Raw genomic sequence first — 1,041 nt, forward strand, 5'->3', positions numbered from 1 at the left:
AGAAGGACCCAGTCAAACATTTTAAATAAAACAATAAAAACATTAACAAACTGTATATTGATGTGTTTCTTCTATCCCGCCCTTGTTCCATCCGTCCAGCACAGTAGGGACGGATGGAACAATGCACAACTTTATTCAAAGTCAAATTAAACTGAAGTCGTTCCATATTTTTACAAGATAACACCTGCTCTTGATAGAACACATACGTGAGTTGCATTGATAATATTGCTGTAATTATACTGAAGTCAGGATTGTTTATACTCTTAATTTTTCGAATTGTTTTCATGACTCAATCTGAATCTTCAAATATTCATATCTATACGGATTTTTATTTATGTTGGAAAACAAGCATTCTCCTATAATGCTTGTAAAGTATGCACATAAGTATTTACTCTGCAAATAACATCACTTTAAGGGGAACTTTCTTTTAACTAAGACATCAATTGTCCTTTACAGAAGTGCTTGTGGCAACTGCCTTGAGGGATCTTCACAGCTGCCTTGGCAGTTGGCCTCAGCATTCGGGAGGTGAGATAAAGTAGACAAATATATATATATATATATATATATATATATATATATATATATATATATATATATATATATATATATATATATATATATATATATATATATATATATAGAAAGGCAACTTGTATGTGACACTAAAGCGTTACATTGTATGCTGAATGACATTATGTGGAATGGGTACTAAAGTGATCTTAACTCTGTCTAGGACCATGGGAAGCTATAAACTAAGATTCATCATTAATAAAGGGGACATACGGAAAGTGTCACTGGATGGGAAACCAGAAACGGCTGAAGATAAAAGTCAAAGAAAAATGCAAGCTGCAGGATGACTTCAATCTTATGTATGAAGACCCTGACTTTGGTTATTCCCTCTGCAACCTAGATGACATAGAAGACTTGCCAGTTACAAAAGCAACTGTGAAGGTCATTTCAATTGTGACACTGACACTTGTGCCTTCTTCCACCACCAGCATTTCTGATGTCTCAGATGATACAGAGATTCTGTCGACATAC

Source organism: Etheostoma cragini, chromosome 1 (genome assembly GCF_013103735.1).
Source record: "Etheostoma cragini isolate CJK2018 chromosome 1, CSU_Ecrag_1.0, whole genome shotgun sequence".
Taxonomy (NCBI): domain Eukaryota; kingdom Metazoa; phylum Chordata; class Actinopteri; order Perciformes; family Percidae; genus Etheostoma; species Etheostoma cragini.